General features: G+C 41.2%; 1 protein-coding gene across 1 annotated transcript in view; it reads left to right on the top strand.

Moving 5' to 3' along the window:
- The first annotated feature begins 4,934 nt into the window (after positions 1-4,934).
- The window catches only part of FAM13C (family with sequence similarity 13 member C), a 347,807-nt gene continuing 337,184 nt past the window's right edge, over positions 4,935-15,557 (top strand). Inside the window, exon 1 of the mRNA XM_053583875.1 lies at positions 4,935-5,195. The gene's annotated coding sequence lies outside the window, so the exon portion shown is untranslated. The remainder of the gene's footprint in view (positions 5,196-15,557) is intronic.

Consider the following 15,557-nt stretch of genomic DNA (forward strand, 5'->3'; position numbering starts at 1 on the left):
TTGCTTGAGATGTCCCATTAAGTTATTAACTTCCTCTCTTTCCGTTTTCTTGAGGAAGGCTTGCAGTGCTATAAATTTCCCTCTTAGGACTGCCTTTGCAGTATCCCAGACGTTCTGATAGTTTGTGTCTTCATTGTTGTTTTGTTCCAAAAATTTGGTGATTTCCTGCTTAATCTCATCTATAACCCTTCTATCCTTCAGCATAAGGTTATTTAGCTTCCATGTTTTTGTATGGGTATGTAGATTCCTGTTGTTATTGAGTTCAACTTTTATTCCATGATGGTCTGAGAAGATGCAAGGAATAATTTCTATTTTTTTAAATTTGCTAAGGTTAGATTTGTGGCCTAGGATGTGGTTGATTTTGGAGTATCTTCTGTGGGCTGATGAGAAGAATGTGTATTCAGTTTTGTTGGGATGAAATGTTCTGTAGATGTCTGTTAAGTGCAGATGTTGAATGGTTAAGTTTAAATCTAAAATTTCTTTGCTTAGCTTTTTTTTGGAGGATCTATCCAGCACTGCTAAAGGGGTGTTAAAATCTCCAACTACCAGGGAACTGTAGGAAATCAAGTTGCTCATGTCTGTTAGAGTTTCTCTTATAAATTGAGGTACGTTCTGGTGGGTGCATAAATATTTTTTTTTTTTTTAAGCTGGTATTTTTTTTTTTTTTTTGAAAAATGATTTTTTTTTTTTTTTTTTTATTGTTGGGGATTCATTGAGGGTACAATAAGCCAGTTACACTGATTGCAATTGTTAGGTAAAGTCCCTCTGGTGCATAAATATTAATAATTGAAATCTCATCATATTGAGTATTACCTTTAACAAATATGAAGTGTCCATCCTTATCCTTCCTTATTTTGGTTGGTTTAAAGCCTATCGCATGTGTGAATAGGGTTGCAACGCCTGCTTTTTTCTGCTTTCCATTTGCCTGGAGTATAGATGACCATCCCTTCATCTTGAGTCTATATTTGTCTTTTAATGTAAGGTGAGATTCTTGTATGCAGCAGATATCTGGCTTGAGTTTTTCTATCCAGTCAGCCAACATTTGCCTCTTTAGAGGAGAATTTAAACCATTCACATTAATTGAGAATATTGATAAGCCTTTCGAGATTCTGGTGGACTTTTTTAATCCTTTTGCGACTGTGGAAGCTGGAATTTGGTCAAAATTTTCTGGGTGGGTTTACTTTCGTGGTGGAGGATTATGCTGGTCTTTATGGAGGATGGGTCAGAGAATATCCTGGACAGCTGGTTTAGTTATGGCAAATTTCTTCATCATGTGAATGGCATTAAAGTATTTAATTTCTCCATCATAAATGAAACTCAGTTTAGCTGGGTATAGGAGCCTGGGTTGAAAGTTATTTTATTTTAGGAGATTCAAAGTCAATGACCATCCTCTTCTAGCTTGAAAGGTTTCAGCAGAGAGATCTGCAGTTATTCTAATATTCTTCCCTTTGTAGGTAATGGGTTTCTTTCACCTGGCTGCTTTCAGAATTTTCTCATTCATATTAACTTTAGTGAAATTGATTATGATGTGTCTGGGGGATGTCTTATTTGGGTTGAGTCATGCTGAAGTTCTGAAACTGTCTGCTATCTGAATTTCAGAATCTCTTGTCATGTCTGGAAAGTTCTTTTTCATAATCAAAAGGAGAAGAGACTCTGTGCCTTGTGAAGTCACTTCATTGCTTTTGGGGAATCCCTATAAGACGAGTATTGGTTTTCTTCAAATTATTCCAGAGCTCTCTGAGAGTGATCTGTTTTTGCCCTCCATTTCTCTTCCTCTTTGAGAGTTTGGGAGCATTCGAAAGCTTTGTCTTCAATGTCAGAAATCCTTTCTTCTGCTTGCCCCATTCTGTTACTGAGGGATTCTACTGTGTTTCTCAGATCTTTGAGGGCTGCAACTTCTTGTCTCAGTGCGTCAAAATCTTTGGTCATTTGGTCTTTGAATTCGTTGAATTCTGGAGACATCTTTTGGGTTATGGCTTGGAATTCTAATTCGATCTTATTTGCTATCCAGATTCTGAATTCGATTTCTGAAATCTCAGCTATTTGTTTGTGCATGGGATCGTGTGCTGTGTCTGCCCCATTGTTCCTTGGGGGAGTTGATCTACTCTGATTATTCATATTGCCGGAGTATTTCCGTTGATTTTGCCTCATAACTGTTTTTTACCATTGCCTCTGGCCATCCTCAGAGTTGGGGAGGTGTCTCTCCAAGATTAGACCCCAGTGGGATCACTCTATTGTTGCTGGATCTTTGTAGGGAGTGACCCTGTGCAGCTTCTCTGGGGCTGCCCCAGCCAGGGAGTTCTGGTTGTGGGAGCAGCTCCAGAGTGTGACACACCTGGATCCAGCAACAAGGTGGGGTTGGTGCACACGGTTCTGGGAGTGCCTGGTGCCCAGCAACTTTTGCACAGAGGACCCAAGGCTCCAGCAGTCTCTGGCCAGGAGAAGGGCTCCACGCAGAGGCAGGGAGGGCTCCGGAGGACACGCGGTTACCAGAGTCCCTGGCAAGATGAGTGGGCCGGTGTGGAGGCAGGGAGAGTACAGAAGGGAGGAGGCAGGGTTGCACGGCTCCCGGAGCCCCATTGGGCACAGGTTGCGGGTCATGGCGCAACTTTTACTGTGATCCGGGTGGGCCGATGGCATGTCGTGGCTCAGCTCTACCGGAGGTCTGGGTGGACTCCTATCGTTGGGCACAGTGCAGCTCTTCTGGAGGTCCGGGTGGGCACAAATCATGGGTCATGGTGCAGCTCTTACGGTGGTCCAGGAGGGGTCCATAAGAGCTATTTTAAATGGAATTGTCTTCTTGATTTTTTTTTTTTTAGCTAGTTCATTGTTGGTGTATAGAAATATTATTGATTTTTGTGTCCTGGAATTTACTGAGTTTATTTATTAGATCTAAAAGTTTTGCTTTTCCTTTTTTGTTTTTTTGGTATTTTTTTGTGGAGTCTTTATTTTTTTTGAGACAGAGTCTCACTTTGTCACCCTTGGTAGAGTGCATGGTGTCATAGCTCACAGCATCCTCAAACTCTTGGGCTCAAGTGATTCTCTTGCCTCAGCCTCCCAAGCAGCTGGGAGTACATGAGCCCACCACAATGCCTGGCTATTTTTTGAGATGAGGTCTTGCTCTGGCTCAGGTTAGTCTCAAACCTGTAAGCTCAGACAATCCACCCTTGGTTAGTCTAGCTGGTGGCTTATCACTTTTGCTTTCTATTTCATTGAGTCTTTTTATTTTTTAGTTTGTATTTCCTTTAGTTCTCTGTTTTTTTATTATTTCTTTTCTTCTGCTAACTTTGGGTTTGGTTTGTTCTTGCTTTTCTAGTTTGTTGAAGTGCTTTATATTTGGAATCAATCTTTCTACTTTTTTTAATGTAGGCATTTATTGCTAAAGAATTCCCTCTTAGGACTGCAGTGGGTATGTCACATAGATTTTGGTACCTTGTGCTTCTATTTTTTTTATTTCAAAAGATTTTAAAAATTTTCTTCCTAATTTCTTCTTTGACTCAGTGTTCATTCCGGAGCATATTGTTTAATTTCCATGTACAATTTTCCTGAGTTCCTTTTATTACTGATTCCTAGTTTTTATTTTCCATTTTGATCTGAGAGAATACCTGACATGGTTTAAATTTTTAAAAATCATTGAAACTTGTTTTATGGCCTAACATATAGTCTATCCTGGAGAGTGTTCCCTGTGCTAACTGTTGCATAAAATGTTCTGTAAATGTGTATTAGGTTCATTTGGTCTAATGTCCAGTTTAAATCCAATGTTTATTTGTGAATTTTCTGACTAGATGACCTATCTAATGTTGAAAGTACAATACAACTGTTATTGTATTGGAGTCCATCTCTCCATCTAGAAGTGATAATATTTGCTTTATATGTTCAAATCCTTTCTTTTGGGGTATATGTATGTTTAGAGCTGCTATGTCCTTTTGCAGAGTTGATTTTTTTTTATCATTATATGACTTTCTTTATCTTTTTTACTGTTTATGTCATGTATTATAGTCTTCATATGATTTCTTCATCTGTAGATAGTACCAGTGCTGTCTGTGATTTTAAGTGGCTTAGAATGTGGTTGTTAGTAGAGGCTGTGATGAAGTTTTCTGGGGATGGGGACACTAGGTTGGCCTCTCCTCAGGCACTAGTGGTGGAAATAGTGACTCTAAGAGTGCCTGCTCTTTGGCCCCAGTGTGGCATATGCTGGCATTGTGTTAGTGGGTCTGGGAAGGCTAATTCTTGGGTCCCTGTGAGCTTGCTTGGGTACCAGCAGTTGCAGCAGTGTTTTGGGTGGGTGGGTGGGTTCCTGGGCCACAGGTTAGCCAGCATAAAATGGGTGGTGGCAGTAGCAGTGATGGGACTATCTTTGGGTCCCAAGCAGTCCACACTAATGTTGGTGGTGGCTGCAACCTCTAGGTGGGCCATTACCCAGGCCTGCAGGTGCTATGTGTGGGTGGGGACAGCTGCGGTGGTAGTGTAGGTTGGGCAGGCTTGACTTGAGGTCCCTAAGAAGAGTGCTTAGATACCACCTGTGTTGGACTGGGGTGGGTGATCCGTAGGACCCCAGATGGTATGCCTGTATACTTGGGCTGGGTGAACCTGTCCTCAGTCTTCCTCTCCCCTTGCTCAGTGATTTGTGCAGATACTGACCGCAGTAAGCAGGAGCAGGGTGATCTTTAGACTCAAAACAGAATGCTTGTGTGGGGCATATCAGGGCAGGGTTGCTTTCAGTGGCAGCAGGTGTGTGCAGGCAGTGAGGGCATGCACACTTCACCTGTGCTTTGCCCATTATTATAGCTCCACAGCAGAGGCTGCTTCCAGCCTGGGGAGTTTTTCCTTGGGGCACTGAAAAAGCACAGAGTCTTTGCTACTGGGCAGAGTGGTCTTTGCCATTGCTTTGCACTTTATCCCTGGAGACCACAGCCAGCTATAGAGGTGGCTGCAAGTGGGAAATGTCAGTAGGGCTCCAGAGATGGGGAGCTGCAGGGGTGGTCAGCCCCCAAGGCAGGATGCAGTCTGGTGGTGGCCGGGCTCCCACTGTGGCATCTTATGGTAGCTGTTTGGGGATCAGGGGTGTGTGGGGGCCCGGCATGAGCACCCTCCTCTGGAGCAATGTCATTCCGCAGTCTCCAGGCAGCTCCTGATGTGAATCTCCGGCCCTGAGGGTGGTGATTTTCAACCAGTATGCTGTGAGAGGATCTTAGGTATGCTGCAAAAATTTTAAAGATCATTAATTAAATTATTTTTGAAAGAAGTTCAACACACAGTAAGTATATATATATTTTTTACCATTTTTTCTTGATCAACATAATGTTAAGTGTGCTGTGGAGATTTAACTATAGATTCAAGAGAGCCATGAGACGATAAAGGTTGAAAACCGCTGGTCTAGGGGCTTTCCCATGGCTAAGATGCAGGAGTCTGTGGTGGGAGTGTGGACCATGGAAGGTCTTTCACGGACCCTTTTCCTGCACTGGGGAGCTTCCCTAGGCTCCCAGCTCGTCCTGGCTGAGCAGATTGCCTTGCCTCTCTCTTTGTCCTAGCTTTAGGTGTTTCCTATTACTCCTCTACGGAATCTCAGTTTTCTCTTTTAGTCAATCTATTAAAATGTGATTATCTGCTCACTATTTTGGTCCTTATTTGGATGGAGGAAGCAAGTACCACATGCCTCCAGTCAGCCATCTTCTGTAATATCTTTTATCTTGAGCAAATTCTAATATGTGTTGTTATTTTCTTCCTCTATTGAATCCTCTTCAGGGCATGAAGAGGAGCTCAGGGTTCTTTGTATTTCTAGCACTCTGTGTCCTAGATGCTCAAGAAATATTTCTTGATAGTGATGATAATGATGTTGACTAAATTTGGATTGAGTCTCAAGGCTCTTGTATATAATTAGATTCTGAATTAATTTCAGGTCTGTTATAGTAATCCATAAAACCCAAATTGCTCCCCTCCTTGAAAAGCAGGGCTGTGATTAGGAAGAGTAGCTCCTAGATTTCTCTAGGAGAAATTACTCCTAGGTAATTTCCTTCTTTTCCCTGTGGCGTGTTGGCACTATCTCAGGATTTTGAGCATAGATATGTGCAGTACGAGGAATCTGCTAACAAGTGACTACTTACGACCATATGCTTTCAGCAAATGATTAAACACTACATATATTTTTTTAAGTTCTGCTATGAATTCCAAATTCCTTTCTTTCCCTCAGTTGCAGAAGAACACAGAGTTAAATTTGCCACTTTCCCCCATTGTTCCTGATTCACAGGATAAATGTGAGAGGGAAGTTGGCAGGGACTGATTTCTACAAGTCATCAAAGTCGTGTTATTAAAAGTTAATGTATTTCCCATTGGCAGGTTTGGAACTAATGTAGCAATAAATTGAATGAAGATGGCTTGGGCAGCCTAGATAATGGGAAACCAGCTAACGTGAAACAAGAGAAGCTTCTGTTTTTTTAGAGGGGGAAGGGCAGGAGTTAAGCAGTGTTCAACATCTCTAAGAGAGAGAATGTTGTCTTTTTAGGCAAGCTGTCCCAAGTTACATCTCTTCTCTTTACAATCACACTGTTACTGGGTCTTGGGAAACTTAGCATTCCTGGATACCTATAGAAGTTTGTAGTGAAGGGTTTTTACAGCCTTGGAGTGAAGAGAGTAGGCTTTAGTCCAGGATTTGAGTCTTAATCCTATCCCTGACTTTGGTTAGTTGCTCTACCACCAGGTCTCACTTTTCTTGGGGCTGATAATAGTTCCCAGTCCATGGAATTATAAATATTAAATACAACTATAGTTAGAGAATGCTTAAGAGTGCCTAATGCCCAGTATATTTATAATAGATGGGAACTATTTTTACTACTAATGTGGAAGAGTTTTAATTAACTTCCTTCTTTCTGAATTGGTGAAAACATATCGAAAATTCTTATATTTTCTCCTTCCTTCCATCTTTCTTTCTGCCTCTTCTACTTTTTCTCCTCTATAAGTATTTATAATTCTATTAGGCTTCCTAGAGGAATAGGACGCATAGTAGTTTATTTGTTGCTTGTTATTAAATGTGAACAATAAATCAATAACTAAGGATAATGTTGTTGGATATAATCACATGCACTAAAATTTCATTTCAAGGAACTTAAGGCAACCATTACAAAGATCTTCTGACCCTGAGAAAAGAGAAAATGAGACTTTTGCCTTCTGGACCTTGAACTGCCCTACTGTAAAATGAAAGGTCGGGCTAGATGACATGTGGCAGGGCTTCAAATGTGTTGGCATTTCCCCCTCATTGTGAATGGATCAGGGAGAGTGATAAACTGGACCTACACTAGCTCTGACTGTCTACATGTGGGTCATTATGAAAGTTCTGAGATACACAAAAGTCAAGAAATGTAAAATCTGTGCAGATAAGCTGAGCAAATTGAAATGTGCATGAATCAAAAAGGACTGTGTTTCTTGAAAGTAAAATAATGGAACATAACATAGTCTGTCTCAAAACGTTCATAGTGACTCATTCAAATGAGAAACTAGTTTATTAGTACCCTGAACTCTAAAAGGGGGTAGGAAATGGGAGATCCAACTAGAGTTTTCTTTCTTTCTTTTCTTTTCTTTTTTTTTTTTTATTAAATCATAGCTGTGTATATTAATGTGATCATGGGGCACCATACACTGGTTTTATAGACCGTTTGACACATTTTCATCACACTGGTTAACATAGCCTTCCTGCCATTTTCTTAGTTATTGTGTTAAGACATTTATATTCTACATTTACTAAATTTCACATGTACTCTTATAAGATGCACCGCAGGTGTAAACCCACCAATCACCCTCCCTCTGCCCATCCTCCCCCCTCCCTCCACTCCCTCTCCCCTTTTCCCATATTCGTAGGTTATAACTGGGTTATAGCTTTCATATGAAAGCCATAAATTAGTTTCATAGTAGGGCTGAGTACATTGGATACTTTTTCTTCCATTCTTGAGATACTTTACTAAGAAGAATATGTTCCAGCTCCATCCATATAAACATGAAAGAGGTAAAGTCTCCATCTTTTTTAAGGCTGCATAATATTCCATGGTGTACATATACCACAACTTATTAATCCAATCATGGATCGATGGGCACTTGGGTTTTTCCTATGACTTAGCAATTATGTATTGGGCTGCAATAAACATTCTGGTACAAGTATCTTTGTTATAATGTGATTTTTGGTCTTCTGGGTATATACCTAGTAGAGGAATTATAGGATTGAATGGCAGATCTATATTTAGATCTCTAAGTGTTCTCCAAACATCTTTCCAAAAGGAATGTATTAATTTGCATTTCCACCAGCAGTGTAGAAGTGTTCCCTTTTCTCCACATCCACGCCAACATCTCTGGTCTTGGGATTTTGTGATATGGCTAACTTTACTGGAGTTAGATGATATCTCAAAGTAGTTTTGATTTGCATTTCTCTGATGATTAAGGATAATGAGCATTTTTTCATATGTCTGTAGGCCATGTGCCTGTCTTTCTCAGGGAAGTTTCTCTTCAAGTCCCTTGCCCAGCCTGCGATGGGATCACTTGTTCTTTTCTTGCTTATACATTTGAGTTCCCTATGAATTCTGATTATTAAACCTTTGTCGGAGACATAACCTGCAAATATCTTCTCCCATTCTGAGGGCTGTATGCTTGCTTTACTTACTGTGTTCTTGGTTGTGCAGAACTTTTTAGTTTGATCAGGTCCCAGTAGTGTATTTTTGAAGCTGCATCAATTGCCCGAGGGGTCCTTCTCATAAAATACTCGCCCAGACCGATTTCGTCAAGGGTTTTCCCTGCACTCTCTTCCAGTATTTTTTTTTTTTTTTTTTTGGTTTTTTTGGCCGGGGCTGGGTTTGAACCCGCCACCTCCGGCATATGGGACAGGCGCCCTACTCCTTGAGCCACAGGTGCCACCCTCTTCTAGTATTTTTATAGTTTCATGTCTTAAGTTTAAATCTTTAATCCAGTGAGAGTCTATCTTAGTTAATGGTGAAAGGTGTGGGTCCATTTTCAGTCTTCTACATGTTGCCAGCCAGTTCACCGAGCACCATTTGTTAAATAGGGAATCTTTTCCCCACTGAATGTTTTTAATTGGCTTGTCAAAGATCAAACAACGGTAAGTAGCTGTGTTCATCTCTTGGTTCTCTATTCTGTTCCACACATTACCTCTCTGTTTTTGTGCCAGTACCATGCTTTTTTGATCACTATTGATTTATAGTATAGTCTGAGGTCTGGTAGTGTGATTCCTCCTGCTTTGTTTTTATTTCTGAGTAATGTCTTGGCTATTCGAGGTTTTTTCTGATTCCATATAAAACAAAGTATTATTATTTCAAGATCTTTAAAGTATGACAGTGGAGCTTTAATAGGGATTGCATTAAAATTGTATATTGCTTTGGGTAGTATGGACATTTTAACAATGTTGATTCTTCCCAGCCATGAGCATGGTATGTTTTTCCATTTGTTAACATTTTCAGCTATTTCTTTTCTTAGAGTTTCATAGTTCTCTTTATAGAGATCTTTCACGTCCTTTGTTAGATGAACTCCCAAATATTTCATCTTCTTTGCCACTACTGTGAATGGAATAGAGTCCTTAACTGTTTTTTCACCTTGACTATTGTTGGTATATATAAAGGCTACCAGTTTATGAATGTTGATTTTGTAACCTGAGACACTGCTGTATTCCTTGATCACTTCTAAGAGTTTTGTAGTAGAATCCCTGGTGTTTTCCAGATATACGATCATATCATCTGTGTAGAGTGAAAGTTTGATCTCTTCTGTCCCTATATGGATTCCCTTGATCGCCTTTTCTTCCCTAATTGCGATGGCTAAAACTTCCATTACAGTGTTAAAGGGCAGTGGGGAGAATGGGCAGCCTTGTCTGGTTCCTGATCTGAGTGGAAATGATTTCAATTTAACTCCATTCAATATGATATTGGCTGTGGGTTTGCTGTAGATGGCCTCTATCATTTAAGAAATATCCCTTCTATACCAATTTTCTTAAGTGTTCTTATCATGAAGGGATGCTGGATATTATCAAAAGCTTTTTCTGTATCAATTGAGAGAATCATATGGTCTTTGTTTCTTAATTTGTTTATGTGCTGAATTATACTTATAGATTTATGTATATTGAGCCAACCTTGAGACCCTGGGATAAAACCGACTTTGTCATGATATATAATTTATTTGATGTGTTGCTGGAATCTGTTTGTTAGGATCTTGTTGAGTATTTTTGCATCTATATTCATTAGTGATATTGGTCTATAATTTTCTTTTCTTGTTGGGTCTTTTCCTGGTTTGGGGATCAGGGTGATGTTTGCTTCATAGAACGTGTTGGGTAGTCTTCTTTCTTTTTCTACCTTTTGGAACAGGTTGAGTAATATAGGTACTAGTTCCTCTTTTAAGGTTTGATAGAATTCTGACATGAAGCCATCTCGTTCCGGGCTTTTCTTTTTAGGGAGATTTCGTGTGGTTGATGCTATTTCAGAACTTGATATGGGCCTGTTCAACATTTCCACTTGATTCTGGCTACTTCATGGAAGGTGACATGCTTCCAAGTATTGGTCAATTTCCTTCAGATTTTCATATTTCTGAGAATAAAGTTTCTTGTAATATTAATTAAGGATTTTTTGAATTTCTGAGGAGTCTGTTGTTGTTTTGTCTTTGTCATTTCTGACTGATGAAATTAGAGATTTTACTCTATTTTTTCTGGTTAGGTTAGCCAAAGGTTTATCTATTTTATTGACCTTTTCAGACAACCAGCTTTTTGATTTGTTGATCTGTTGTATAATTCTTTTTTTTTTTCAATTTCATTTAGTTCTGCTCTGATTTTGGTTATTTCTTTTCTTCTGCTGTGTTTGGTGTTGAAATGTTCTTCCTTCTCCAGTTGCTTGAGCTGTCCCATTAAGTTATTAACTTCCTCTCTTTCTATTTTCTTGAGGAAGGCTTGCAGTGGTATAAATTTCCCTCTTAGGACTGCCTTCATGTTATCCCAGAGGTTCTGATAATTTGTGTCTTCATTGTCATTTTGTTCAAAAAATTTGGCGATTTCCTATAATCTCATCTATGACCCAGCTATCATTCAGCATAAGGTTATTTAACTTCTATGTTTTTGTATGAGTATGCAGATTCCTGTTGTTTCTGAGTTCAACTTTTATTCCATGGTGGTCTGAGAAGATGCAAGGAATAATTTCTGTTCCTTTATATTTACTGGGGTTAGACTTGTGACCTAAGATGTGATCGATTTTGGAGTATGTTCCATGGGCTGATGAGAAGTATGTGTATTCAGTATTGTCGGGGAATGTTCTGTAGATATCTCTAAGTCCAAATGATGGATGGTTATGTTTAAATCTAGAATTTCTTTGCTCACCTTCTTATTGGAGCATCTATCCAACACTGCCAAAGGAGTGTTGAAATCTCCGACTATTATGGAGCTGAAGGAAATCATGTTGCTCATGTCTGTTAGAGTTTCTCTTATAAAATGAGGTGCATTCTGGTTGGATACATAAATATTAATAATTGAAATCTCATCATATTGTGTATTGTTCTGAACAAATATGAAGTGACCGTTCTTATCCTTCCTCACTTTTGTTGGTTTAAAGCGTATTGTGTCTGCAAATAGAATTGCAACACCTGCTTTTTTCTGATTAACATTTGCCTGAAAGACGGACGACCATCCTTTCACCCTGAGTCTATATTTATCTTTTAACATGTGACTCTTGTATGCAGCATATATCTGGCCTGAGTTTTTGTATCCAGTCAGTTAACCTGTGCCTCTTTTGAGGACAGTTTGAGCCATTCACATTAATGGAGAATATTGATAAGTCTGGTGAAATTTGGGTATTGATTTTTTTGAAAGTCAAGTGGACATTTTTAATCCTTTTGCCACTGTGGAAGTTGGAGTTTGATCAAAAGTTTCTGAGTGAATTTACTTTTGTGGTAGTGGTTTGAGCTGGTCATTATGGAGGATAGGTCTGAGAATATCCTGAAGAGCTGGTTTGGTTATGGCAAATTTCTTCAACATATGAATGTCATTAAAGTATTTAATTTCTCCATCATAAATGAAACTAAGTATAGCTGGATACAGGATCTGGGGTTGAAAGTTATTTTGCTTTAGGAGATTAAAAGTCGATGAACACCCTCTTCTGGTTTGAAGAGTTTCAGCAGAGAGATCTACAGTCATTCTAATATTCTTCCCTTGGAAGGTAATGGTTTTCTTTCTCCTGGAAGCTTTGAGAATTTTCTCCTTCATATTAACTTTAGTGAAATTAATTATGATATGCCTGGGGGATGTGTTATTGTGGTTGAGTCATGCTGGATTCTGAAACTGTCTGCTATCTGAATTTCAGAATCTGTTGGCATGTCTGGAAAATTCTCTTTCATAATTTCATGGAGAATGGCTTCTGTGCCTTGCGAGGCCACTTCATCACTTTCAGGGATTCCAATGAGGCGGATATTGACCTTCTTCGAATTGTCCCAGAGCTCTCTGAGAGAATGATCCATTTTTGCTCTCCATTTCTCTTCCTCTTTGAGAGTTTGGGAGCATTCAAAGGCTTTGTCTTCAATGTCAGAAATCCTTTCTTCTGCTTGCTCCACTCTGTTACTGACAGTTTCTACTGTATTTTTCAGATCTTTGAGGGCTACAAATTCTTGCTTCAGTGTGTCAAAATATTTGGTGGTTTTGTCTTTAAATTCATTAAATTCTTGAGCCAACTTTTGAATTTCTCCTTGAATTTCTAATTCTGACTTTTGAATTGCTCCTTGAGTTTCTAATTCCAAATTTTCCTCCATTCTATTAATCTTGTTTGCAATCCAAATTCTGAATTCGATTTCTGACATCTCAGCCAGCTGTTTATGAATGGGATCTTCAGTTACATCTGCCATATCTTTCCTTGGGGTGGTTGATCTATTCTGGTTATTCATGTTACCAGAGTTTTTCCGCTGATTCCACCCCATGATCATTTTACACCAATTGACTTTTCTCCTGGAGCTCTGTCGAGGACCCATATAGTGCTATGGCCTGAGAAACTGGGAACCTGTTTGGTGTGGTGGGGCTAAGTGTTTCTGTCTTGTTTTCAGCTGGTCTTTGTCCAACCCTATTGAAACAGTTACTCTGGGTAGAAGTCTCAGCTGTGGAGAAATACCAGCAAAAGTCACCCCACCCCCCACAGGTTAACAATTGGAAAAGGAAAAGCAAACCTTCCTATAACCACACATCCAGGGCACCACTTGTATAGTCCTTGGGTGATTGGCTCAGTTCAAAATGTCCATATCAATTGTGTCAGTCAGCACCTGTCTCAGGTGGGAGAGTTTAAAGGATCTCTGGCAACTGGATCGCAGGGGTCTGCTGACAACTCAAGTATGACTTTCTCCAGTGCTCTGTGAAGTCAGGAGGACCCCCCCCCCCAGCAAATAGATTAGTCTGGGAAGGTTGATGCCTCCTTCCCCACCTTGCACCTCTGTCACACCCAGTCACTGATAGCCCTGCAGGTCTGTGACCCAGTTGCCTCCAATGAGCAGGTACTCCAGGGGTTTGCACCTGCCTGAATCACAAGGAAATCCATATCTGCTCAGCCAGGGCGCTGCTCTCTGCCTCTATCCAGTAGGGGGAGGTGAGGCCTGACAACCTCGGGCGCTTGATGGAGGCTGGGGGGTGTTCACTCAGTTCTAGCCCTGTGCCTGATGATGTTACTGACCGAATAGAACAACTTTGCAGAATTTGTTTCTGTCCCTGTTAAATTCCCCTGCTGAAGAGAAGCTGTTTTCAGTTCACAGAACCTGCGCCTCGGGCCCTATCTTTGCTGCTGCAGAGGTTTGTATTCGCAGCTTGATTAGCTGTCAGTTCTAGCCTCTTGCACTCCTTTGTCTATGTTGATGGTCCCCTGATGGCTGGGTGCGTCTTAGGCTAAGTAAAGCAATCCTCTGGGTCATCCCCACCTGGGGAGTCAGCCGGCACTGTGTGTGCATTTTCTAATCCCCGTGCTCCACCTAGGCCCGTACTGCCTCAGGCAAACCCTTTACTCATGGAGCCTGCGTTTTCATCCCAGATCTGTTCCATCTCTGTTCCATCTGTTGCCCACCAGAGAAGATGCCTGGCCTCCTTTGGTTGGCCAGACAGAGAGACAGGGGGTGTGACTTCGAAATATCCAGGGGTGAGCCCTATTATTGCCAAAAATGGCTGCTGCTCTGCACCTCGGGGCCCCGCTGCCCTGGTGTGGTTCCCTCTCAGCCAACCATCCTCTCCTCACTCCCATGCTGCAGAATCAGCTCTAGACCAACTGCAGTCCAGGCCCTGTCCACACCCCTCGAGAAATCATCCAGGAATCTGGACTCCTGGGGGACAGGCCTTCAGACCTCAGAGTGAGAGTGGAGGGGAGTGCTGGGAGCTCAGAATTGCGGGTAGAGAATATATACAGTTTTATACAGTTTTATGCCTGGCAGGAGAATGCCTTGTTACCCTAGTAGGGGAGGTAGGTCCAGTTTTTAGAGGGTCTCTCCCGTGGAGTGTAGTGGGAGGACCTTTGTACTCTGCTCGTTTGTTTGTGGGGCACTCTGTGGGGGAGGGGACTCCTGTCCACTTGGTGATGGATTTTGTACCTTTTTTTTATATCCTTGGTGTCACAGCTAGCCTAGCGGGGTTGATGTGCATTCTTCAACCTTCTCTCTTGGTGCAGCTCTAATCCACCAGGTTACTTGCTAAATTTCTGTCCTTTAACTCTCCTTCTAGACGGGAGCCTCTGGGGAAAACTGGCTTCAGTCAGCCATCTTGTGTCTGCCACCCCCAACTAGAGTTTTTAAGTGAGGCTGGGCCTTTACCTGCAGAACAGGTGTTATTGGGAGTCAATAATTCGCAGTAAAGAGGCACAGTGAGGCTCTAAGGAAAGTGTGCACGAGGTCAATCAGCAGGCTGCTGATCTGAGCTCCAAAGAGCCCTGAAAAGCCCAGACCTTTACAGGGTGGATGGATGAGATTAGCTCAGGCAGTGGAGGAGGTGAGCAAGAAAAGGCAATTGTTCAGCTGTCTGGAGGGAGGACAGGTGACATGGCTGGTAAGCAAATGAGTGAAGTGAGATGTTGGCCAATCTCGAGGATCATCTGTGAGAGGACGCATGGTGGGAGGGAAAAGCATTACCTTTCAGTCATACAAAGATTTGCACCCTTGCTGCTTCCTAACTCTCCAAATGGGGAGAGTTTCACTGCCTGTGGCGTTTGTTTCCCCATCTATCAGATGGGAATCTGACGACCAGCCCTTCAAGGCTATTGTGAGGATGAGTGACCACAGGCACCTGGCAGTGTTTAACAAGTGGGAGTGATTATGAGCTCCCTCATTTTTTTTAGGTAAGAAAACTAGTGCTAAGGAGGTAGATGAATCAGCTGCTCACTTGTAATGACAGCAGTGCTTCAATGTGCACAAACGTCAACTGGGGAACCTGTTAAAAATGCTGAATCTGGTTTAGTAGGTTTGGGTGGGGCCAAGACACTCCAGCTCCTGCAACAAATTTTTTGTAGCAAGAACCTACGCAATGCAACCTCTAAAGGTTGTGGTGAGATTAAGCATAGATAAAGTGCTTAGCATGTAGT

This window comes from Nycticebus coucang, chromosome 3 (assembly GCF_027406575.1).
Source record: "Nycticebus coucang isolate mNycCou1 chromosome 3, mNycCou1.pri, whole genome shotgun sequence".
Classification (NCBI taxonomy): Eukaryota; Metazoa; Chordata; class Mammalia; order Primates; family Lorisidae; genus Nycticebus; species Nycticebus coucang.